This window comes from Fukomys damarensis, unplaced genomic scaffold, assembly GCF_012274545.1.
Source record: "Fukomys damarensis isolate Sample0158 unplaced genomic scaffold, DMR_v1.0_HiC HiC_scaffold_3, whole genome shotgun sequence".
Classification (NCBI taxonomy): domain Eukaryota; kingdom Metazoa; phylum Chordata; class Mammalia; order Rodentia; family Bathyergidae; genus Fukomys; species Fukomys damarensis.
In genome coordinates this window covers 19,327,825-19,354,744 of record NW_022900915.1, presented here as the reverse complement: position 1 = coordinate 19,354,744, position 26,920 = coordinate 19,327,825, and the positions used below count along the sequence as shown (strand labels likewise).

At 39.6% G+C, this 26,920-nt stretch overlaps 1 long non-coding RNA gene across 1 annotated transcript; it reads left to right on the top strand.

The window, feature by feature from the left end:
* Positions 1 to 3,640: 3,640 nt before the first annotated feature.
* Positions 3,641 to 23,753, top strand: LOC104850797. The gene is made up of 3 exons (XR_777073.1): positions 3,641 to 3,733; positions 9,898 to 10,012; positions 23,529 to 23,753. It is a non-coding gene; the product is annotated as an uncharacterized LOC104850797 (long non-coding RNA).
* Positions 23,754 to 26,920: the final 3,167 nt, after the last annotated feature.

Below are 26,920 nucleotides of genomic sequence, written 5' to 3'. Positions count from 1 at the left end.
AAATTGATTCCCAGAAAAGAGAAGCTTTGATTTTTGTGAGCCCCCTAGGTGCTGCTAGTACTACTCTCTAACACTACTGTTCTTATTTCAGTACTACTTAGAGTTGTCGACACTGGGTGTAACCATTAGCACTGTTGTTATCCAAACACCATAAAGCCAGATTCATTTCAACAATCGTGTGCATTAGGGCCTGTAGATTTTCTAAGTCAAATGCTTTTGTTTTAATAACACACTACCCTGACATAGTATTTCCTAGCTTTTCAAAGTGATTTTAGATATGTTACCTTTCACTTTTGCTTTAGATGTCCTCTGGGGCAGCATTATGATTGTTTTCTTTTGTTTTGCTGTTGACCAGCTTGTTTCTTTTTTTTCTTTTTCTTTTTTATTGAGGTTATTGGTACAATCTAGGTATACAAATACAGTTACATTCATCATTGGGATTCTGTACCTTTACATAATAGGTCTTGATTCTCATTTTTCCCCTTGTCCCTGCCCTCCCTTCACCCTCTCCTCCCCTCCCCATTTACAAACACTTTATTTCCATTTTTTCAGTTTCTCATATTTTTTTCCTCTCCCTTATTACCTTTCCCCCACCCTTCCCACTTTCCTTACACCTTTAGCCCTTTACTTCCTATTTCACATTATTGATTGTCTCATTAGGATCCTGTGTACTATTATAGTTTTTCACACCAAAGAAACTATTCGGTATTTCAGTTAAAGAAATCTCTGTATGAACATTAAAAATAGGGAATCCTAAAATAAAACTAAAAAGGAAAGTAAAAGAGAAAAGGCAATGATGTAACATCAAAATAATCCTTAATTCTGGAGATGAAAATGGTCCCTGAACATATTTAAATTGTTTCTCTCTCTTATAGTCTTTTCTTATTCTTTTTTCATTATTTAGAGAATACTTTATTAGTTTCTGTAATCAAACCGATGTAGATATGACCTTACATATTTAGTACGATGTGTTACCCCTGTACACATGGAAAAAAATAAAATAAAATAAATTAACATTTCTAGACCAATATGGTTGCCCATTTCTGTACAATGCCAAGTCAACACAGTAAATTGGGATGACTTTTTCCAATGTTGGCAGCACCGTTAAAGTTTCCCAAAATTCAATTTATATATGTGTGTGTGTGTGTGTGTGTGTGTGTATGTATATACAGAGAGAGAGACTAATAATAGTATGTTATGCATCGATAGCAGCAACAGCTTTTCCAGGTTCTGCAGTCATCTGAACAAAATTATAGACATTCGGCACATTCCATTAAAAAACAAAAACAAAAAACAAAAAAAAGAATAATATCCAGACAACAGCCAGGTTCTGTTGTTGCTGTGGTACCTGGCACCATTTTTTCTATTAGCCTTTTAATCATCATCTGGAAAGAGAACATTCTAGAGTAATATCCTTAAATGTAGCTCTGATAAGACCAGCTTGTTTCTTAAAGAAAAAAAAAAAAAAAACACTCCTGCACATGGAAAAAAATTCAAGTAGAAAGGGCACGTGTTAAAAGAGAGGAAGTCTCTTTTAATCATCTCTTCTTACCCCCACCTCAGTCACTCAAGAGACATAGCTACTGTTAAAGGTTTCTACACAGTCCATTAGAAATTGCTATGCATGCACTAGTACAGATTTATGTGTTCCCTTCAAAAAATGAGTTCACACAGCTGGGCGTGGTGGTGCACACCTGTAATCCCAGCACTCAGGAAGCTGAGGCAGGAGAATCGCTGTGAGTTCAAGACCAGCCTGGGCTACATAGGTGAGTTCCAGGTCAGTCTCAACTACAGAGTGAGACCCTGTCTCAAAAAAACAGAAAATAAAAAATAAAAAACGAGTTCATACAAAGACAGGAGCAGTCACTTTCCTGGTTGTGCCTTGCTTTTTCAGTTATCCATATATCTTGGAGATCTCCAACAAGCACCCACAGAGGTCTACCTCATTCTTTAGCAGCTTATCTAACTGGTCCCCTAGTGATGGGTATCTAGGTTCTTTCCAGGCTTCTCTACTATAAGCAGTGCTACAATGAGCAGTCAGGCAGAATGTCAACAAAAATGTATTTATATAGGGCTTACAGTGTTTTTCATGTATGTACAGTCATTTAACTCTCACAATTATCCCATGGGGTAGAAACTATCCTTCCTCTACTTTGCAGTTGAAAAAAAATAAGCAGAAAGAGCTTATTTACCCATTTCCCAAAGTTAGTGAGTGACAGAGCATGGGCTTGAATTCAAACAGTTCGGTTCTAGGATCCAGGCTCTTCACAAACACACTGTACCCTTGCTCGCTGTGTTTTGAATGAGTGATTAGATCTGCAAAGTCAGGCAGTGCTTTGCAGCTGAAGAAGTTGAGACCAGAGGTGTTTATGCCCATGATTACCCCCAGGTAATGGCCGAGTGGCTAAGTCTGCTCATTCACTGCCCCTTAGTGACATGCCAGTGCCTCAAGAATGTCATCTGTCTGGATTCCTGGGAAGTTCCAGACACTTTAGGCTCGGATAGAGAGTCTACATTTGAGCAGTGGTTTAGGGGAGTCTTTCAGAGACATGGCACAACAAATGAGTTTATTTCACAAGGTCTTTCTAACATTCAGACCATGCACTAATAGATAATGTTAAAGCAGATGTTACCGCAGCATATCTTTAATGTACAAATAAACTTTTTGATTGCAAGTTTATGTATATACTCCAAATTCTATTTAAAACTATTGCTCATTTTTTGCTATTACTCCCAAAGAAAAATTTACTACTCATGAGCTGAAAGTTTAGGCTAAAGAAAGTATTCCAGATTTAAACCTACATAACTGCACATTTACCCTCGAGAGGTACAAATCTAGCATCCTCTCCCAGCCTGAGAATGGCACAGCTGCAGACTATATCTGAAATCATCTTCCAAAGTGCTGGGCAGCTCTTGAGACTTGTAAGCAAAACTATTTTCAAGCACCTACTTAGTTTAAATAGTTTTGGAATCTCCTTCAGACCCTCAGATAACTCTCATTCTTGCTCCATTTGATGGAACTGTTTCAGATTGTAAGGCCAGAGGGCTCTTTGGGAGCATCTAGTACACTCTTTCACCACCACAAGGCCTCACATTGCCTAGCGCTTTAGGGTTTTCCAGTCACTTTGCCACTCGCCAATTCTTCGGCTCCCGTGCAAGCAGCTACTGTGTCCTCACAGTTTTTGTATCTCCATCGCCTAGGCAGGGTGTGACTCACGGTGGAAACTCCACCAATGTTTGTCAAATCCTCCCCTAAAATTTCCTGGATCATCATCCCAGCTATTTCCTGGGAAACCTGAGCACTTTTGACAGTGGGCAGGCTTGCTGGAGACCCAACCCTCCTGTCTTACTGGCCTAAAGGATTTGAATTGGATTTCTGGGCTACATATGTAGGTTTTTGTCTTTTTTTTCTTTATCCATTCATGAGTCATATAACTACTGTATGCCAAGTGTAATGCCACTCACTGGGTGCACAGAGATGAACCAGAGATAGAGAGTTACAGTCTCATGTGGATGACAGAAACAATATGGAACATACAAAATTCAAACCCTGACAGGGGCACTGAAGGTATTGTGATGGAAAGAACCAGGAAGACTTTGATTGTGAGATCAGGGAAGGCATCTCTGAGGAAATGGCATTTAAGCTGAGATCTGGAGGAGGGAAGAGGTCCAGATACTTGCAGAGTTGAGGCCACAGGAACAACATATATGAAACCACCAACCCAAGAAAGAGGTTAGAGCAGGAAGCACTTCTGCTGCCCCTCTTACACCCTCTCAGTCTTCCTCTGTTTTCAGCCACAGCTGTGGTGAACAGTTTCCTGCAGGTTCAAATAACCTAGAGATACTAGCCCCCTACTGCAAGCATCTACGCATCTTCCTGGCTCTTCTGATGGCACCAAGTGCAGCCTAAAATGAGATGTTAATGCTGCCCAGGCAACTCTCAGCTGTGGAAGACAAGAGCTGGTAGACAAATGCCCCCACTGTGTACCCTTTAACACCTTCGGGGACAGTCTGTGTACATTTCAGGAGATCTCAGCAGAATGCAGCCTTGTTGCCCAAGCTGGCAACCTCAAAAAATGTGCTCACTTTGGTTTTTTCCTGCTTCTTTTCTTTCCTACCCTTTTCTTGTCTTGATTCCTTCTGACTTCCTCCCCAATTTGCACCTATGTCATTTCAAGGAAACTCAAATTAGGATGTATCTGTTAGAGGAACTGGCCAAAGAAAGTCTGAAAGAGTGTGAGCAAGGAGGTCTGTTAAGCAAAATGGAGTTGGAACTGTAGGATGGGCAAATTATGGAGTTGGAGGCCGTAATGAGAATGTTATACTCCAAGCTTCTTGGTGGAGACCGGGCCAGGCATGCACAGTTGTGGCTCTAACAGTAGTCCAGGAAACAGAGGATGGAGGCTTGTACTGTGAGGTTGGCAGAGGTGATGAAAAGAAATGGACAGGTTGGGATATATTTTAAAAGTAGAATGGTCTTCACTTACTATTGGGTTGGATGAGACATAGGCTGGGATCAAGGATGTTGTTCTTGCTGAAGCAGCTGGGTAGATGGCGTTAATATTTCCCTGAGAATGGACCAAACAAGACTGGGCAGGAAAATCAAGTGTAATTTTTGCCTTCATAAAATCTGAGGTGCCTGTGTGATATCCAAATGGAAACATCAAGTGCATGTTTAGATATATGAGTCAGAAACTCAAGGGAGTGGCCAGAATTGTAGCTCTAGGGATCATCTGTGTGTGTGTAATGTTTAAACCAAGGGACTAGATAAATTTGCCTGGAGATATCTGTTAGCTAGAGCAAAAGAGTGAGACCTATCATGGAGCTCTCCAGAGCTCCAGCATTTGGACATTAGGCAGAAAAGTCAGCAAAGAAAATTTTAAAGAACCATTGAAAATCCAGTAGACTGGAGACATCACACAGTTCAAGAGAAGTGAATGTTTCAAGAAGGAAGAGGTGTAAAAATGGAAACAAAGCTTTTGTGCATAGGAAGAGAAGGGGCTTGAGGTAGGGGGAATGGGATGAAATAAAATAAAATTTATTTTTAAAAAACAAAAAAAAAAGAAGGAAGAGGTGGTCAACTATTTTGAATGTTGCTCAGAGATGGAATAATTTGAGCTACCGTCATCGCTCATATTTTCTTTAGCCTTTCATCACAAAAGGCACATACTCTCAGGTCAGATGCTCTGACTGCAATGAAACTATTAAAAGACACAGATGAATTTGAGGCAGTCACTAAATACTGGCTCTGGCTTAGGAAATCTCTTCTATGGACGTGCTTAGGTCTGAGTTCCTCCCTCAGTGAGGGTCTCTGTTTGCCTACCTCCCTAATAAGTCTGTACCCCCTTTTCTATTCCATTGTCCAAGTCTTTGAGCTTTTCTAGCCCAAGGAAGCAATTAAGAGGAAGATCATGTTATTTTTCCCTTGGGCCCTAGCCATAATTTAAGAATCTTACTATCTTAGGCCTTTCTTTCCTGGGTCTTCAGGTCTCAGATCAATACAATTACTCAATTTCTAAATCCTCCCACTTGACTTTCTCTCTTTTAATCTCTTCTTCCAAGCATCCTTTGGGCTTTCCTTATTTCACTCTTGTCTCATATCATAGCCCTGGCAGAATCACTGGAGTCTAAAGTTGACAAAATAATATCTTCTCTGCACAGTCACTCATCAGGGTCTCCCAGACTGGTCCCAGGAAATTTCACCGATCTTTACTGATGTTCGGGAAAAACTACCCAGTGTCCTACTGCCACAGGGGACTCTCTCTCTAGAAGCAATCCCTCTCTTTCTGTACAGTTTAGATAGCGGGCAATAGCTAATACTCTGCTGTTGTATCTGAGTAGTGAGGGAAAATTCTTTATTTCATGGCTATCCCCTAAGAAGACAGGAACATACACATAAGTAGAGAACTTGCACGGATCCACATCTTGCAGCCAGATTTTCAGGATAATGATAGATATTTTCTATCTTCTAAACCACTCCAACCTCCGGCAACTAAACAAACTGCCTCAAGTTACACCATTTCATGAACAGCAGTCAGGCCTCTGTTCAAAGTGTGCCATTGTCTTCTTTATTTATTTCATCCAGTCTTGCCTCATAAGCCTACCAACCCACCATCCATACGATAACACAAGCCCTCCACGGCCACAGCCCTCTCCTCACATGCCCGTGGAAGCTGGCCATGCCTCTTTCCACCTTCCCTGTGGACCTTACCCAAAATGCTCTCCTGATACAAGCCATGCCCCTTCCTGGAACATTGCCTTGCACACTCCTCCAATCTTCATTTTTTCTGCCTAGTAAAGGACTTTGGTGTCCATCCATAATTCAATCTTTGGCTCTTTCACGAATTTTAATTTCTCTCTGCATTAGTCTGTACCCTCCATCCAAATAATAAAATCCTTTGTAATCTCACTGCCTGCCCCCAACCTTGGACAAGACCTTACTACCTCTAACCAGAATAACGTTAATAGCACTTAAAGTTTTGTTTTGTTTTTATTTTTACGGTACCGAGGATTAAACCCAGGGCCTTGCTCTGAACTACATCTTCAGCCTTAGGCCTTTTTTGTATTTCTTTATTTTGAGACAGAATCTCACTAAATTAGCCAGGCTGGCTTCAAATTTGCCCTCCTCCTCCTTCAACCTCCCAAATACAGGAATTATAGGCATATCCCACTGCACTTAGCTTTAGGTTGAAGTTTCTTTTCTTAACTCCCACATCTCTAACACTCCAGCTCCAGCCGCACTGACCTTTCTGGCTTTATCTCCCACCACCATATGCAGCTGTTTGTTCATTTGTTTTTTTGTGTGTTTGTTTTTTTGCACAGAGCTGGGGATGAATCTAGGGCTTCACAAACACAGGTCAGAGCTCTACCTCTGAGCTACACCCTCAACCTTTTTTTGGCGGGGGTACTGGGGATCAAACTCAGGACCTTGTACTCTTGAGACAGGCAGAGCACCACCAAATTCCCAGCTCTCTCCTGCTATGGCTTTAGTTGTAGTGCTGGTCACGTGGAGCCCTGTGCTCCCTGAGCCCACCATGCTATTTCACACTTCTCACATGCCCTTACTAGAATGCACTCCCATGCCTTATTCACCACACCAATCCCTATGCATTTTCTGGACTTTAGTAAACAGTGAAAGTTCCTTAGGAATCCTTCTCTGATTTAGATGCCCCTCATCTGTGCCTCCAAAGTACTTTATTACTATTTCTTGGACTTTTTGGTAAATATGTGTTTACTTCAGGAATAGGAGCTATATCTTTTTTTAATATGATACACTCAGTGCCCAGCATTGTAATTGGTACATCATCATCATCATCATCACAATAATAAAACCTCCCATAAGTATTTGTTAAATGATTAAATGAGTGAATGTCTTATTGGTTTCCAGCATATTGTCCCTCATTCTAACTTGGTGTCATAGTCACCTGTTAGAACAGATATCTTACGTCTTCCCTACCTAAAAGCCACCAAATGGCTCCTCCTGGCTAACAAAATCCAGCCTCTTCAACTCAAAATTCAAGGTCCTTGGCAATATGAACCATATTCTATGCACACCTCAACTCTACTTTCTGTTTTGCAACACTGTTCCCTGTGCTTCCCAAACCCTACTTATTGATTCTACTCAGGATACTCCTCCTAGGTTTAAGAGCTTTGGTCTCTCCTCCTATCTCTCCAATCAATGTCCAACCTGTTCCTCAAGCCTCCACTCAAATCCCACCTCCTTTATAAAAAATATTCTGAGATCTGTCCCTCTGCCTGATTCATAATTAATCTCTCTTCTATTTTGATATCTCTCTAACATTTTGATATGTCATTACAGTTTTCATTGCTGTTTGTTCTTATTAGGGGTGAGGGGTCTCCAGTAGGTTGCGTGCTCCTAGATAGCAAGACTCCCATAGCACCTATGACAAAGTTCATATTCAATCAACTAACCTTTTGTTAGAAGCAGCTCTGAATTCCAGACTGGCTTCTTTTTCCAGGTTTATCTGTTTTTAACCTTGGGAAGATCGCTTAACTTCTATTGGCCTCCTTCATCTCATCTCTAAAATAAGATTCATCACATTGGGGAAGCTTGAAAATAAATTATTTATCATTTTGAAAGTGCCTCAAGATCTTTAGAGATTGGCATTTCTATTTTGGGGGCATCTTTCCTGCTACAGCTTGCAATTTCTTGAAAGAAATGTACAAGGAAAAGGGGATGGTATGTTCAAAGAACAGTTCTTCTCAGAACCTGAAATAATTACATCCTGTATTTTAGACAAGGTCATCTTTTAGCCTTGATGGTAAATGATGGAGTCTTGAAGAAACCTGCATTTCCTACCAGTGGCTTTAAAGTGATTACAGTATTTATGTCAAATTGTAAAAAGATGAGTAAGAATCCTATCATCCAGAGAGCAGGGATTTCCCTGAGGGGAGAAATAAATGAAGAACATGTTCAAAGTAAACCTAAATGTAAATGACCTTTACAGAAACCAGTCTCTTGTTTGTCCGTTGTGTCAGGGCTAGTGGTTGAGACACTGATTTGAGTGATTCGTTTATTTCAAGACATTTAAGATACATTCAAAGTCAAGGGCAAAGTGAATGAGTCACTGGCAATAATAAGTCATGTTTCATGTGCTTTAGCTCACTCGGTCCTCACAGTCCTCCCCTGAGATACTCAGGGCAGGTATTACTAAACCTGCTTGATGGCTGAGAAAATTGCAGTCCAGTGTGGTTACACAACCAGGCCAAGGCAACTCTGTAAATGGTAAAGGGTGGAGCCTGAACTCAAATTGATCTTTGACTCAAACTCAGGCCTCCTCCCACTCAACCCACCACCTCTCAGCCCTGGGGCCCTGGACACTGGGACTGGGGCGCTAGGGCTGCCTGAGAAGATCAGAACTCAGGGACTTCAGAGAATTTCCAGTGCAGCTTCAAGTACCTCTCCCAACAAGGTCTCTGAGCCGTTCTGAGCCTCCTTTTACCCTGGTGCCTGGGCTTTCTCAAGGGCCTAGGTCAGCTAATCAGTCTCCTTTTACCTCAGCTGGGCTTCTCCGCCCCTCCAAGTTAATGGTGCCAGAATGAAAACATCAGCACAGGAAAGGTAGTGCCTGAGAGGATCTTGACTGCATCCCCAACAGCTTCCCTCTGCTTCTCTGAAGAGAGGACTCAGCACTCAGAGACTGCGGTTCCTAAAGTCAGAGGGGAGGCTCCCAAAAACTGTCAATTATCCACAATGAGAACGTCTACCTTTGCATCTCCTCTACCCAAGCATCTCTCTCTCTCTCTCTCTCTCTCTCTCTCTCTCTCTCTCTCTCTCTCACACACACACACACACACACACACACACACACACACACACACACACCTTGTAACATTCTTTACCTTGGCCTTAGGTCATCGTTCTCAGTGTTCACGTCAGATGTTTTCTATCCTCCCTAATGTATCACAGGGAATCTTACTGTTATGTACAATACTGGAAAACAGTATTTATATTAAATACTCTTTGGGCCTCAGGTATAGTGCTAAGATAGTGTAATAATTCTCACAACAGCCTTAGGAGGTAGGTACACTGATGTTCATTCAAGTTTTATAGCTGAAAAACTAGAGAAGTGGATACATTATTTGTTTAAAATATCTAACAAACACCAAAACTGGGCCAAGAGTGGAGTATGTCAGTACACTTCTCTGCAATCCCTGAACGGCCTAATGGGGATAATGTTGAATTACAGTAAGACCTAGCAGTGCACTTAGTGGGCTATCATGAGCATCTATTTGATTTGAGTAAACTGTTGGGTAGTATAACTTGGAAGACACATAATAATAACAATAATGATCATTTTACTGCCAGATTCTGTGCTAAACGCATGGATACTCAGTCTTTCTTACTCTCTACTAATCCCTCTCCTATTCTTCCAGGGAAATCATTTTTACTCGCTGAAGAAGCTGGGACACTCATTCTGCGGAATTTCCTCCACTCCAGATGTTGTGGATTATATAATCCTCATAACAATCACCGCATTAATCTCATGAGGTACGTACTTTATTATTCTCATTTTGCAAGTCAGAAAAAACATGGCTCAGGGTGATGAAAAATTTGCTAAAGGTAACATAGGAAGTGGTTGAGGGTAAAAACCCAGCCCACTGACTCCAAGCATGCTCTTACCTTCTAGAGCCGACAGCCTCCCATATAGACACACCCCGTGAGCACCTGCTAAGCAGACCTCAGTCATTCTGCTGTACCTCACTTTACTATTTACCACAGAGACACAAAAATTAAAGAAGAGTGGTACTTAGATGTTTTGTGTTCATTTGCAAGTTTTATGAGAACCATAATTAATGTCCAATGTTTAACTAAAGAAGTATAGCACACACAACTCTGAAATGATAAACTTAGACATTTGTCTTTAGTAAATTAAATATATCATTACTTTATCATTAGGTGGTCTATTTATAATATTTTTTTTCAGTACTGGTGTTCAAACTCAGGACTTTGCACTTGCCAGGTAGGCGCAGTGTCGCTGAGCTACATCCCCAGCCCTTTACGGTATTTTAAACTCATAGTTTAAATGGTAAAATATATAGTGTCAAAAGGATTTATATAAAATAATAGGTTGATAGTGGTTTATGAAAGGAAGCCAAAGGTATTTATTATAAATATCTCAACTTTTAAAATTACAAATACAAGTAAGAAGTGTATTGAATATTTGAGGGGAAAATTAGAATACAAGGAAAGTAAAAGCTACCTACTGCGGCCTTACCCTCAAATCCCACATTTTTTTGAGGTTAATATCTGAGAAGTAATCAGCCTCTTCTATGACACATGACTACAGGGACAAGGACAAAGTTTGTCTTACCAGTAGCAAAGGTCTAACCCAGGGGGAAATCTCTAAAGAGTGTTTCAGAAGGAGTGGAGACTCTCCTTGCAGATACTGGAGAGCTGAGAATCTCAGAAAAGGAACAGAGTATCCAGTGGTAATGAGGCAAGGGTCATGAAACCTGGAATTTAAAGCTGAAAGAGAGCTGAACAAAAAATGTGATACTTGTAAGAAAGAAATGAAAAAAATAAAGAGTAAAAGATGAAAAGAGAAATGGACTTACGGCAAATTCTGGAAGTTTTGACCCTAAAATCGCTTAAGGAAATGACATTCAAGACATATATTTGACCTGTTGCTGTGGCTTCAACGGTCCATCTAAAGCTTATGTTGAAATTTAACTGTACCAATGGTCATTGTGACAGAGGGCTCCACCCTCAGTTAAGGCTGTCATTGTGGGAGTGGGCTCCTGACCAATGGATGAGTTTTGCAGATTTTTCTCTCTCGCTTAAGCTTTCTTCCTCACCAGGCAATGCCCTCTGCCATATTATGGTGCATGAGGATACGAGGTGCCCACACCAGATATGAGAGCCACGCTCTTAGAGTTCACAGCCTCTAGAAATGTAAGAAATAAATCTCTGAGCTCTATAAATTACCCAGTCTTGGATATTTTTTTATAAGAGAGAGGGGCAAAAAAGCCTAAGATATCCATGTAGTACACGGCCAGGTCACAGGATGAATTGGGACATTTTAAAAAAACGTATTAAGACCTCACCTTCCTCAAACACACTAGGCCAAGAGCTGACAATGCCATTCCCTGGGCTTCCTAGAGCCGACCCAGGACATCCCCAGTTGTCTTCATCTCACTCATTACAGCAAATACAGGTTCCTGGCACCTCCTTGTCCTTCTGCAAGTTCATTTCTGCCCAGCCACCAACATGAGGGCCCAGAGCCCAATGTCTGTCCTTAACCCTCCTCTTTGCCAAGAGAGGAGAAAGGCCTCGCTGTCCCTGGTGCTAAAACCAGGCGTAAGTGATGGATGTTCGGCCAGCCACAGCACAGATGGAAACAGTTTGACATTGCAATACAACTGGCCCAACTCCAAGTTCAATTCCTTCTGGAGATGCCACATTTTTAAAGTTAACCATGGGCACATCTGTAATATAACCTATGGTGCTTATTATGTTATTTAATGAATGGGGCGTAACAGATCGTAAACAGTTTTATAGAGAGGCCTAATACACAGGCCTGCTTATTTCTTTTCAGTTGTTCGGACTGCTCTGCAGCCTTCTTTGCTTCTCTTCCTTAGAGCATTTCTACAGAACACAGGAGGCTGAGGTAAGCAGCCTTCTCAAGAGCCAAAAGAGACAGGAGGCTCAGCTCCTGAGACACCATCTTGGTGGTCTGATTTTAAAATTGGAATTTACTACATTTCCATTTTTTAGAAATTTTATTATCATTATTTTTTGCTCGGGCCACATAATAAACCAAAAGCTAATTTGGAGATTTTCCTATCAACAGAGAAGAAAAGCAGATTCCAGTGAAACGAGGCCAAGTAAAAAAGGGAAAGAAGCCCAGGGAAGCTTTTCAACCAGTATGAGTGAAGTCTTAGCTTAGAAGCCTCTTTTGAGCCAGAGGAAAAGAACACTCTCTTTCTCCCTCCTTCATAACCCCAGCTCAACTTACTTTTAAAAATTCTGCTTCTCAGTATGTTTACAGAAATCCACTCAGGCATATGTAGTTGTGTTTCTTCCAGAAAGGTTTTTAATTTATGGTTTCAAAAAGTCTACCTATGATGTTTAGGCCTAAATGAAATAGCTATTTACATTCCTTAGTTCTCCTAATCTTTATACACATGTGCCCATGCTGTTTATGTGATTCTTATCACAGAGAACACAAGATTTTATGCTCTACACTTTAAAGTGTGTGTTTTGACTAGATTTTTTCCAAGTCGTTAAGTATGGCTGGAGACCTTGATCTTTAATGCTTACATTTCAAATATAGAAGATTTTTTACTTTCACGTATATTAAAGTATTATAAAAACTGAGTTTCAAAAGTTACTTAAAGAGCCAAGCATTCGGGGAGGCTGAGGCAGGAGAATTGCAAGTTTGAGCCCAGCCAGAGAATCCAAGAAGATTTTTAAAAACAGATGAGAAAAAAAAAAGTGAGGAGGTTCATGAAGGCCACATCAAAGCCTTCTTTTGTCTAGAATTTATTAAAGTATCTCTAGCAGTGAAAAACATTCCCCTTCCACAGTATTCTTTTTACAAGTAAAATGAAAGGGGGAAGATATATTGAGTATATATATCCTCTTTAGTATTTTCCAAGAAATAAAATGAAAAAAGATGCTCTAAATCCCCAGTTGCCATATATAACAATAGAAAGGAGTAAAAAAAAAAGCAAAGATTAACAACACATTTGCCATGTTCAAAACTAAGAGTTAATTATCAAAGTTAATATCAAAGAGTTAATTTCATGGATTAAACTACATTTTTTTCACTTCTTTTTTTTTTTTTTTTGGTACCAGATACCGAGGATCAAACTCAGGTCCTTGCACTTGCAAGGCAAGTGGTGGATCATGTGATCCTCGTTGTCCTTTCCTAACATATTGTTTAAAATTTTTTGAAGTGCTGGTTTGGTATTCATGAAGTTCCTAAGGTGCTCTTTGTCATGAAAATATCTTATTTCTCTATTGATTTTAAAAGATAGTTTTGCAGGTTACATCAGTCTTGGTTGGAGGCTATTTTCCTTTAGGGCTCAAAATTCATCACTCCAAGCTCTTCTTGCCTTGAGGATTTGTGTGGAGAAGTCTGCTGTGATTCGGATAGACTTTCCTTTGTATGTTATTTGTATCGTTTCTCTAAGTGCTTGTAGAACTTTGTTATTCTGTTAGGTTTCTGGAATTTTAACTAGAATATGCCTATGTGTAGATTTTTTTTTAATCACAGCTAGTTGGAGTCCTATATGATTCACTTATCTGTATGTCAAGTTATTTTCCTGTACTTGGGAAGTTTTCTGACATTACTTCTGTGAACATTTGTTTGTTGGTTTGTTTTTTTATGTCATCTGCACTCTCTCCTGTTTCTTCATTGACTCTAATCAGTCTTCTGTTATTCTTTGCATAATCTAGCAGCTGCTGGATTGCTTTCTTGTGGTCCCTTACTATTTTTAAGAAATTTTTCCTTTCCTGATCACCAGTTGCAATCCTATCTTCTATATCTGAAATTCTATCCTCACATTGGCTCATTCTGCTGCATAAACTTTCAGAGGAATTTTTAATCTCCTCTAAATCTATTTGCATCTGTATTATGGATTCCATTTGTTTCCTATGTTGGGATTCTATCACGTTCCTCAGATCCTCTATTTTGTATCTATATCCACTCTAGATTTATTAATTATGTCTTGCACTATGGGCGCAATTTCTGCTGTTATCTGAGAAATTATTTCTGATTTCATTTTTTTCCGGATCCTCTTTCACTGCAGTTCGGGGAGTACAGGTGGCTGAGTAGCACATTTTTCCATCTCATTTCCCTTTGGGGTTGCCTTAGGTGGTCTGGAAGTCTGGTTTTGGGACTTGTTTCTATGTCTTCTCATTTCAACAGATGCAGCCTGCTGTGCCTTTGTTGAGGCAACGTTTTGCTCACCCAGTGGGCTTCAATTCTCAGTTTGCCACCAAGCAGCCTTTACTCTGCTGCTTACCAGTACACCAATTCCTGGGTTCGAATGGTAGCCTTCTGGACCCCTGAGCTGACCTGTTGTCTGGGCAGGCTTCTGGCTGGGGCCTATGCACACTTGGGTTGGTATCTAGGTGTGCCTCTCACTGGAGCCTCTATGTGCCTGTTGCCTGGGAGGGCCTTTGGCTGGGGCTGTGCACTGCAGTTCTTATTGTCTGAGCAGGCTTCTGGCTAGGGTCTCTGTGCACTAATTGGGATGAGCCTCTGGCTGTTGCTTATGCACCTGTGTAGCTCTTTTCCAGGTGGACCCTTGGCTGTGATCTGTGTGCGCATGCCACTGGGGTGGGGCAGGGCCCTGGCTGGGCCTTGTGTGTGTGTGTGTGTGTGTGCACATGCTCTGAGGATCGAACTCAGGTCCTTGGGCCTGCCAGGCATGTGGCAGAACCACTGAGCCAAATCCCTGGCCCCTCTAGTGCAATTTTTAAATTTACTATAACAAATTACCCCCAAACTTGGTAGCTCAAAACAACAAACATTTATATTCACAGCTTTCTTGTGAGGCAAAAATGTTGGAGCAGCTTAAGTGGATGGTTCTGACTCAGGATTTCCCATCTAAAGTTTGAACAGGTGTCACAGGCCCCTCTTTCAAACTCACCTACATGGTCCTCATCTGGAGGCATCGACAGCTTGCCAACTGCTGGAGGAATCTCTTATGGATCTGTCCATGGGATGGTTGTTGTCCTCACAATAGGTAGGTGGCTTCCCTCAGAGTCAGTGATCCAAAAGCCAAGAGCTGGAAGTGGGGGCAAGGGGTCAGGATGCCTTTTATGTCCTTCCTGCTCTCCTCTCTTCACTTCTACTATCTCCTACTTTTTAACAGAAAATCACCAGAAAGAAGAGGAAATTAGCCTCTCTGCCTTTTGGATGGAGGATGTTAAAGAATTTGTGGACACATTTTTAAACCACCAAACAATAAACTCCTTTTTGGGGGGAGTCATATGGGAAAGAGAAGAATACTGTACCTTCAAATGGTGCTTGCTATAACTCTGCAAGTTCTACAGAACAGATGAGTCTTGGGGAGAAGATGTGGAGAGGTGGGGTTGAAGCAAGTTTTGGAAATTGGGTATGATTTGATTATATGGAAATGGGAGACACTGACCTCAGAAGGAAATTCATTAATTACATTTGAATATGTACAGAGTTTGCCCTCTTGGCACTACTGACATTTTTGTGCTATAAGTATTTGTTGTCAGTGACTACATGATAGTAACTCCCTCTCCTACCCCAGTCATGACAATCAAAAAGACCCCTCAACTTTTCAAATGTTCCCTGGTTGGCAATATAACACCCTCACCCAATCAGTAAAACACTGATATATGGAACCTGTCTAGGGACAGGAAAGACCGAGCAGAAAGTCTACTGTGATAGTCTCTTTGATGTGTGTATTCCAAGTACTGATTTCAGCACCTGTCACATATGGATGGTTTTTAAGTCTTTTGTTCATTTCTTCTAGAATGGTGCTCTGAGAAAGCTGCTCTGAGGCCTTTAAAAGAGAGGGAGATCCTCGAAGTACATGATCCATTTAGAAAGCTTTTGTAATAATTCAGAAAAGAAATAGCAGGGCCTAAACTGTGGTCATGATATATGAAATAGATAATAGATGGCTGTGTGAAATTGTATGAAGAATAAAGAGAACTTGGGGTTATGGGATAACATATCCGGGCAAGAAGGGTCAAATAAAAGAAGAACCCCGGTATTTTTGAGAAGCTGAGAAATCACTGTAGATGTGTATGTGTGTCTAAGCTTCTAAGTAGGTGACAGAGGGCTGAGTGTAAACTGTTATTATTTTAATTTATAAAAATAATTTGTCACTAAAGTAGTCAAGCTGAACATGGGACCAGTTGTAGGTACAGAGGCAAAAAAAAATTAGACTTCCTTTAATCTTCTCATGAAAAGGAAAAATGTAATTATGGAAAAGGGAGCTGAGGTTTTCGCTCAGTGACACCGTGCCTGCCCTGCAAGCTCAAGGTCCTCAGTTCGGTCCCCAGTACCAGGGGGGAAACAAAAATATGGAAAAGAGAATGAAGAAGGAGGAAAGCACTTTACAATGTGCTTTTCTTTTTTTTCTTTCTTTCCTTTGGTTTGGTTTTGGTTTTGCTTAGTAACATCAGTTTGAGATACAAATATGTAATCACTGATTTGAGATTCTGAAATCTGCATTTGGAGCTCGGCAGGTCACTTTAAAAGCCCTAAGAGAATGCCTGTAATATCAACACTGGGGAGGCTGAGGCAGGAGGATCACCTCAAGTTCCAGGCCAGCCTGGGCCACTTAGTGAGTTCAAGGCCAGCCTGAATGACGTAGCCAGCCCCTGCCTCAAAAATAAATAAATAAGCCGAGAGAGAGAGAGAGAGAGAGAGAGAGAGAAACAAAACTCCCTTCTTTAAAAATTCTGAACCACTTCCCCATTTTTGTGGAGGAAATAGGAACAAAGCAAGGGCAAAATTTCAACATGAGGGCCTCCCTCTGGCTCACAGCCTTGAACATTGCTAAGCTAGTGAGCATCCTATTGTCATGTGAGAAAGCCAGCTGCACAGCTAGATAGAGTGAGCCCGTCTCTTCAACTCCAAGACTGTAATTATTCTAAAATGGGATCTTGCAGCAGTGAATATAAAGAGATGCCTTGGAATATCTCTCCTACACTAAACAACTTTATGGTTGAAAGGAAGCAATTACATAGAACAAGATGAGGCTAAGTAAAAACTGCATAACTTTCCAACTTTTCCAACTTGAGTTTTAACAGTATTGTGCTGACCTCAAATAGTCTGCTTTTTTTCTCCCAAATCCATAATAATTTCAGTTTCCTGCCTGATTTTTAGATTAAATAGAAATCATCTTTAAAGTTACCCCCTCCCTGTTCAATTTAAATAAGCTTCCTAGATTGGCTAATATCAGTTATTCTATCAAAGCTTTATGATTCGTTATCCCAGCCATCAAGAGCTGGTGAGATATTTCTTATCTAAATAAGCTCTTTGCTATTTGATGAAGTATCTTTACCGTCTCAAATTATCATCATCTAACTGGGAGAAGGGTTATGTGGGGATAGGACAGGTATGAAAACAGCAGGACCCAGGGGTTCCTAATTCTTTTTTCTTCTCCTGCGATAGAAAATGGCAAAAATAGGAAAATAGACATAAAACAGGATCATGCCCGAGAAGGGAAACTGCAAATTAGTACCACCTACAATAATGCACCCACCACCCCTCATTCTCACTTTGCTGTCTGCAATTAAACATGTGTAACCTGAACTGTCTATCTGTGGAGTGTGTTGTGAGCTTAAATGAAGGCAAAGTAGTGTTTGAGAACAAGAGCTCAGGCCAGGGCTGTATAAATTAGATAACTTAGCTCTTTCAAACAATCTAGAACTCCAAGATCAACTTTTCCTGAATTATGTAGATGACCATGCTTGGTGATGATTAGCACTCATTTTTCTGGGGGTCTTAGCCAAGCTTAAGGCAACATAAGAAAACAAGATGAGAGATACTGAGAAGAGGGTCAGGGATTTAGCTCAGTGATTTCACCGCCTACCTCGCAAGTGCAAGGTCTCAAATTCGATCACTGGTACAAAAAAAAACAAACAAAACAAATCAAAACAGGGCCAGAGATTTAGCTCAGTGGTGCCGCCACCTGCCTTGCAAGCGCAAGGACCCAAATTCAATCCCTGGTAGCAAAAAAAAAAAAAAAAAAAAAAAAAAAAAAAAAAATTCAGAAAAGAAAAAGAAAAAATGGAAAAAAAAAAAAAAAAAAAAAAGAAAAGAAAGAAAGAAATTCTGAGAAGAAAGAGTAAAAACTTCCATGGTCTGTAAATGATCCGACTGTCAGTCATCACAGAACACTTAAGACAAAGACCAGTGAATACCAAAAAAAGCTATGAGTCAGAAAGTCAACAATAACCATAATTGTGCCTAAATAATGTGGCTTCTTTCAAATCAGCAAAAATCACTTATAAAATATGATGTGTAATTAAGAATTTTAAAAAATAAGTCAAGGTATTTCTAGTCATTATAATATATACAGTCATTACAAAGATGAAATAGATCTCTATGAGACGACATGGAAATTAAGATACTTGGTGAGATGAAGTAGCAAGGTCCAAGCTGGTATATAAAGTATTAAAGTAAATAAAACTATATATATATTTGAATGTATATGTACAAATATAATAAATATTACTTATAATAAAAATAAGCTGGAAGAACATAACCAAACCCTTTAAGGTAGTTTTCTTAGGAAGTGAGAAAAACTGGAATCACGACTACTTTTTTTTCCTGTAGTCTGTATTTCTCTAGTTTTTATATGAAAATTATGCTGTATATTTGAAAAAGAATAAAAATCTAAGGAAAAACATCAAGAATCTTGAATTGTCCTTTCATAAAGAATTTGAAAGTTCACTTAAGACTAAAGCTAAAAATGAATAGGTATCAAAATTGAATAGAAAATTCTAATGTTGAGCTCAGAAATGAAAGTAACCATGTCCCAATATTGTCAAAATGTGTTTTAAAGGATAAATGTAGCAATGGAAAATTTTTATTCTCCCTAGTTTTTAAATCAACCTTCTCAAACATTACATTTTCTTCTGATTACATTAGTTACTACATTTTATCCAGGAGTTTAGAAATTATGAAAAGGAACATAAAAGAAAATAGAAATAATGTATAATCATGTTTTCCAGAGACAACTAAAATCACTATTTTTGTGTATCTCTATTTCCCTGTAGTCTTTTCTATCGATGCATATATGTGTTTTTCAAAGGGATCATAATTATTTTCACTTGGTAGCACAGTGAACAGCTTCCCATGTCATTCTTTGAAAGATCATTGTATTTTTTCTTTGCTTCTTAATTTTATCATAAATAATACTATGATGAGCTTCTTTATAAAAAAAATGAGTAAAAGAGAATTTCCATGAGCACAAAGACATTTTCTGTGTTATTTATGGGTGTGTCCCCAGAGTAGGGAACAGAGCCTGACTCTTGGTAAAGAATGAACATTAATGAATAAGTCTCCCATTTCCCCAGGCCAGTAGGGTTTTAGCTACGGTGTATATAAGAATTATCAGGAGAATCTGCTAATCTGCCATTTCCAGAGATATTGATTTGGATGTCTTTGAAGGTGCTCAGGTGATTCTGACGCTGGTGATTCTGAGTTGAGGTGATTGTCAAGCTTTGGGAAACATGCCTCAGGCTAAGTATACACTGGATCAAAAGCAAAGAGATTTTGAAGGCTTCTGGTTTATATTGTTAATTTACCTTCCTGAAAGGTTTTTGCTGAGTTACTCTTTTAAAGCATTCTCTCCGCCTCATACTATCTATCTAAAACCTGCTTATTTTGCTATTGTTCATCAACCCTGTATGAAAAGAAAAAGAGAAATTAGGTTTTCATTAAAATTGCAAAAAGTCAAAATTAAAAATCATAGTTAACTATATTCACACCATCGACAATGAAGTACTCTTGTTCACCTCTTGGTATAGTTGTTTCTAGTCTTTGCACTTTTTCCTGCCTTACTGAAGGATGACTGATAAAATTTTTATATATCAGTGTACAATATAATGACTTGATATTTGCGCACACTGTAAAAGAATTGCCACAGTCAAGCTAATTAACATACCCTTCACCTCACATAGTTACCTTCTCTGTGAGGAAAATACCCAAGATCTACTGTCTTAGTAATCTTAAAATATAGTTTATATGCTATTAACTATAGTCACCATGCTATAAACTAGATCTCCAGAACACACGCATCGTTGTGACCTTTGACCAATACTTGTTTTCCCCACGCCCCTAGTCATTATTTTTTTAAGAAAAAAATCACCACGCTTTTTAAAAAATATATCCTTATTATGAAAAAGTATATCCTTATTATAAAGATGTATGCAGTAGATAAGGACAAATATAAAAGTTAAACACACCCCCAGATTGTCCTATGTTGAAATAATTAGGCCTAACAATAGATATAACTGTAGATATCTTTCTATGCATGGCTACAGATAGATAAATATGAAATGGATGAATGGATGCATGGATGGATGGGGAGAAAGAAAGAAATACTTTTATTAAAATAAAATCGTACTATAGAGAATGATGGGAAAGCTATCTATGACACTGTCTGGGATCTTCTCTGTCTTCTGGGATTTTATGTGCTCTATGCCAGGGTCCATTGTCTTCATTTAGGTGTATGTTATATCCTTTTCATCAGTTCTTCCACTGGCTTCCTCCAAGGCAGAAGCTGAGACAGGAAATGAGTGGGATGTAGTTCACTGGGAAGATGAGCCCAGAAAGCCCTGGTAGTGGAGTGGAAAGGAAGGGGGAGGAAGGCAAGCAGGTTACTTTGCTGGGCGATAGGAGCTCAACCCTACCAGAGAAACATGGAAGCCAGTGTAGAAGACATAGCAGAGTCACCACACTTATGCATGAAGGAATGGGTGTTAATGCACTGGGTCAGTCACTGGGTGAGCCTCACTGGGAGGAGGAATCAACTCTCCAGTTCTTCCTGCCTGCCGCAGGAGAAGTCAAGTAGGCTCTGCTGGTCAAAAGAACTCTGAGAGTTGCAGGTAGTTGGAATCGGAAGCTTGAAGAGTAGACATGGAAACTGTGAACCCTAAGGGTATGGGCAGAGCCCCACCAGCGTGAGTAGGACTCTGGGGCTTAGGACTTTCCCTAGCCGGCCTGGAACCCTGGACCTTCTCATCCTCTCCAGAGTCAGGACCATCACTGACTTCTCAAATGGCTTTGTAATAAGTTTTGAAATCAGGAAGTGTGAGAATTCCAACTTTTTCTTTTTCAAGGTTTGTTTTGTTCATTCTAGACAGATAGGTATTTCTCTTTCTGGGGGAAAAACGTGTTGTTGAAAGTTTGGTAAAAAATGGATTTCATTTATGGAACACTCTGGTAGTATTGACATCTTAACAATAGTTAAGTCTTCCAATCTGTGAACACTGATGTTTTTCCACTTACTGTATCTTCTTGAATTTCTGTTGGCAGCATTTTGCAGTTTTCAGGGTACAAATCTACCAAATTCTTTCTTTAAAGGATGTTATTTATTACAAACATTATAACAACAGCATTGGAAATTTAAAATAGAAATTACTTATCTCAAATCTCATTTTTCAACATATCATTTGACCTCATTTATCCCATGTCTCCTTTGAATTTTATCAGTATGTATATAGAATTTTAACTTAACTTTAATCATTTCAAGAACTTAATATTGAACCTTGGCTTCTTTGCTTGTTATTATAGCCTGCTCATCTTTTCCCACATTGTCTCTACAGTCACATTAACAGATTTTGAGCGCACAAATCCAATAGTGGACACCATGGGTGGGGAAAAGAAAGGCTTGATCTAAATTTTGGTTGGGGATAAGGATGAAAATCCTCATGTCATTTTATTTTTCCTTCAAGTAGTAGAAATAAGAATTTCCTAAGCAAAAAATGAGAACAAGAAATTTAAAGACTGCCTTGGGAAACCTATTTTGGTGCTTAGATGAGAATAGTCACAGTTTAAGAAAACATACTGACTGTCTTGGCCTATGTCTCCTTTGAAACTTCTTTAATCTTAACTCCTAAATGCAGCATTGAACATTTGAAATCCTTCTTTTTATTTGGTGTCTGTGTTTCTGTGTGTGTACATTTTGTTTTGTTTTTGAGATGAGGTCTCACTATATAGTTCAGGTTGACCTTGAACTCAATGTAGCCCAGGTTGGCCTCCAATTTGCCACAATCCTTCTGCGTTAGCCTCCTGAGGACTGGGATTACAAGCATGAGCCATATGCCCAGCATGGAAACCATCCTGAAAGACAAGAGTCCCAAAATTTTAAAAACATTTACTTGCTATGCTTTTCACAGTGAATGACTGACATATTTATAATCATCTGTAACTTTCAATTATTCAGAGTTTTCAATAGATGTTTGACTGTGACATTTGATCAAATGCAACTAGGTTTATATACAAAGAACCACCCTAGTAATATTTCATCAGCTTTCTTGGACTGAGTAGCTAACTGTCAGTGTTGGGTGTTGAACTGAGAGGCATGAATTGGTAAAGACGGGTGTGGAAGCCTTGCCACACCAAGGTTTATAATCAGAACAGTTAACATGCCCCTGCAGCAAAAACAGTCGTCTCCTAGAATTCTTTCCTCAAGAAGTTGAAGGAGCCTGTACATACTTGATTTCAGTAATAAAAAAAAAAGCATCACCTTTCCTTTATGATCTGTGCCATTTCTTGCCTGCATTTGAGGGCTGATGAAATGTAAACACAGTTCTTGGATTTGTTTTTTCTCTGGCTGCTCTCCCTCTTTTTTCTTAGTTTGAAGATCATGTTTTTCTAATCAGACATTCTTAAGATATTATGGACCAAAAAAAAAATCCCAACAACTCCCCTTCCTCTTTGTCTTTTTTGTTGTTGTCCTTATTGTCATCATCACTATCACCATAAGCTACTGTCCCAGTTCTAAAGCTATTTATACAACTTTCTCAATAAGGCACATTTTTCTATGTCATCACTTTCTTGGGGTACAGAAATGAAAACATGGATAAAGTACTCACAATATTCCTTTTAATTAACTTCTTCTTGATTTCTCACTCTGTTTTAAATGGAATGTTTTTAAATTGGAATGTATTTGACAAGCTTTACTTTAAAAAAAATTTAACCTCCAGAGTCTGGCTCTAAAAGATGTGAGACCTTACTCAAATCTCAGAGGTTAAAATAACAAATAGCGACTGGAGAATTTGTTAGTTTAACTCTGTAGGCTCTACGCCCAAGGTGGGCTGCTTCCATCCAAGGGACACACACCCACCCAAGGTGCAGAATGCATCCATTTTAGCATACATACATTTCAACATGCTCCAGAGGAGAGAGTTAGCTCCATTAGGCAACGTCAGAGAAGATAAATGTGCACAAATTACTTGCCAAAAATGCTTAGTGAGCAACAGAAAGATGCATTTTGCTTTCCAAATTATTAAGCAGACTATTTAGAGGCACTGAAACATTCATTTTTCATTGCAGATTGTTGAGCAGAAGCCAGGGACAGCTGTCTTCCTCTGATGCCCTATGGTGATGCCCACAGGATCTTTCGCCTTTCGGGGTTGAACCCACTAAAAGGTGTGAGAGGATGAAAGGATGTGTATCATTTAGCAGCCCTGATAGCTAGGATTTGACTAAAGGATCCTATGCACAGAAACCCAAGAATCGTAGAAAGGCAATCATTTTCCTTCAGGTGTGTTTTTCTCAGCAACATCAACTTATCTGGCTTTCTCTATGTAAATGTACTGAAATAAAATATCTGTATGCAGTCTGTATGTTAAATGTGTATATGTATAAACGTACCACAGTTGGTTTGTATATATCCTTCTGGGAGACAGAACTTGAATCTCAGGCATGATAGTTTAAATGTAGCCATTTGCTTGATATGTACAAATGGTGCAGGGAAGAAGTGAACCATCTCTGAGGAACGGTTAGGTCTTTACAAGGAAAGGAGAAAGAAATCTGTTAGGAAAGTGAGGTCCCCAAAAACTGGGAACCTGCTTTTTAGCAAATACCCCTGCAGGTGACTCCTTTCTCAGACATCTTTTGTCTAAAAAGCACACTCTCAAAGTCCACCTGAGAACTAAGTTTTCTCCTCTTTATTGGTGGAAGGAAGAAAATTCACACTTACACTGTTAACCTTATTTTAGGCAGAACTACTCAAAAAATAATTGAGAGAGCAGTCAGTAGCATCATTTTGTCTGTGAACTTAGTCATCTTGTCTCATTCTGGGTTTTCTTTCATTTTTCTCCACAGTGAAATGAAACCTGGTGTTCCAGCTGTGAGTCCTCTGCTTTTCTCCTGAATTTTTGTCTAGCTCACTAGAAAGTGGAAACCATCCACCATGGCCAATATATTTAGGGGATGACTCACTTGTCATGCAACTACTGTATTCCCTTATTAGTAACTAATAGTGGATGACTAGAATTCTTGCTAGGTTGTTCCTGACCAGTGGGCTGCTTGGGCTGTTATAACAAAATGCCACAGATTGGGTGGCTTAAACAATAGAAATTTACTTTCTCACAGTTCTGGAGGCCAAACATCCAAGATTAAGCTACGGCCTAATTTGGTTTCCAGTGAGAGCTTTCTTTCTGACTTGCAGGCAGCTGCTTTCTTGCAGTGCGTTCACATAACGTTTCCTCAGAGTATGTGGTTAGAGTCAGGGAGCACTGATGCTTTTTCTTTTCTTATACTGAGATTTTTGTTTTTTCAGTGCTAGGTACTGAACCTGGGACATCATCCCTGCTAGTACTCTGCTACTGAGCTGCAGCCTCACTCTTCTTTTTCTCATAGGGCACCACCAACACGATAGGATTAGGGCCAAAAATTATGGACTCCTTTGACTTTCATCACCTCCTACATGCCTTATTCAAAACCAGTCACATTGTGGGGATAGAGTTTCATCATATAAACTTAAATGGGACACAATTCAGTCTAAAGCAATCCCTTAATTGAGGGAATAAATAACTTCTAGTATGTCTTTACAATGACATACTATTAAGCAATAAAAAGGGACAAATCATCAACGCACAAAACAACATGATTGAATCTCAAGTATATTACACAAAGTGATTTTAAAAAACCACATTAAAAAGAATACATACTGTATAACCCATTTTCACAAATGCCTAGAAAAGCAAACGGGTGGGAACAGAACACAGACCAATGGTTGCTGGAGTTTAGAGAAAGGTTTGACCAGTAGCGACATGAATAATATCTAATATTATCAGGATGATATAAAGAAATCTTTTTGGTATGACCAAACCGATCAATATCTTGATTGTAGTCGTGGTTACATGACTACGTGTGTTTGTCAATATTTGAAAAAAAGGGCCAGGGATTTAGCTCAGCAGTTCGGTGGCCTGCCTTGCAAGTGCAAGGACCCAAGTTCAATCCCCGGTACCAAAAAAAAAATTTTTTTTTTTAAAAACTACGCACTAAGAAAGGTGAAATTTACTGTCTAAATTATATTTAATTTTTAAATTAAAAAATAATTGGTTCTTATGCCTTTATCAGCCAGTCATATTATAATGTGATATTATCTGACAATAATATAAAATTTTTTTAATTTTTGCCTTATACATTTAACAGAACTGTCTAGGAAATGATAAGGACTTCAAGCAGTGAATAACAATGAAGATATTTACCAAAAAGATTTTTCCTGGAGTTGGGATATCCTTGGTATTCAAAGTCACTGCCTAAGCCAACAACCCCACAAACTAATAATAATTGCTATCAAGGATAAAATTAAAATCTTTGGAAACACAGCCCAGAGCCCCTGTTCTTGGACCCAGCTTTTCCAAAGAATGGACAAAGGCATCAAAAGGACTGAGAGAACACAAATAAATGCTGCTATGTCCCACAGCAGCACCCCTGACTTGCGGAGAGGAGAAGAGTTAGGGTCCCATTCCTCAACTGAGGTCCCCTCCATGTCTCTCTCTTCTGTCAGTTTTCCTGTCATCCTTCCAATATCCACACAGCAACCAAATATCATCCCTATGATATTTTACCCTAACCGAAAGAAAAATAAACTGGTGAGCCAAGCCCTTTGCTATAGCAACATCAGAATTCTTTTAAACCCACCAAGCAGGAAATAACAGATGAAAGCCCCAATCCCTAACAGAACCTCTTTTAGAGGTAACAAGCAACATGACATTGATTGGCTACGACTTAGAAGGTACGGCCAATGTGCAGGCAAACTTTCCAGCACATTATTCCCTAGGAGTTTCTCCATTTAGCTAATAAGCAGTGAACCCTTCTTAAAATATTTTGAGGTCGTGCTCGCTTCAGCATCACATATATTAAAATATTTTGAGGTCACCATCACACTAAAAATTCCACAAAGATCAACTGGTCCAGGGCGAAAACAAAAACAACGTGGCTCCCAAATCCACCCTTTCTTCATCCCTTAGATTCCTCCCATTACAGAGTGCACATAGTCCGCTTCGCACACTGTGGCAGATGGGTAGGAGTCTGTTACTCAACCTTGCCCAAGTCGAGGACTTAGCCTGAAAAGTAGATGGGCTTGAGAGTGGACTGTGCACATGCACACATTTGCAGGGAATTGGGGGGAACCTCTACTCAGTGTATAAGGAACCTGAGACTTGGGCCACCACGGTGAGTCTGAGGGCCGTATTTGTGAGGTTGGTCTGCAGGGCAAGATTTCTAGGCTATTGTCAAGAATAACTTTGTAAGATGGCTGGAATTCAGACTTGGCTGTCCAATTTTTTGCTCGGACTCTAGCTCCAAAAAGCAGCTCTGCACTGCCTTTGCCAAGTTTGGGCGGCCCAATGAGACCCTCAGAACGAGCCACCCCTCTCACCTTCCAGTCAGTCATCCATACCCTATTTTTAGGATTCCTTAGCAACTGAGCA